Here is a 250-nt window from a genome sequence, read left to right on the forward strand (position 1 = left end):
TTTGGCTAAAACAACAAAAAGTATGTAATACAACATTATAACAACTCCATGAACACAAATTGTTCATGGTTTCAACAAAATATTTTCATAAGTTCAAGAACACCACCATTTTCGGTTTTGAGGAGAAAATGAGTTAGAAAGCGTTTTAGAAAATTTCAACGGTTGAATATGTTCTTAACATGCTCATGATTAACATACTTAAATCTCATCAACAACCATTGGTTGGATGTTGAGAGATCAAGGATTGAAG

This window comes from Lupinus angustifolius, chromosome LG08 (genome assembly GCF_001865875.1).
Source record: "Lupinus angustifolius cultivar Tanjil chromosome LG08, LupAngTanjil_v1.0, whole genome shotgun sequence".
Lineage (NCBI taxonomy): Eukaryota > Viridiplantae > Streptophyta > Magnoliopsida > Fabales > Fabaceae > Lupinus > Lupinus angustifolius.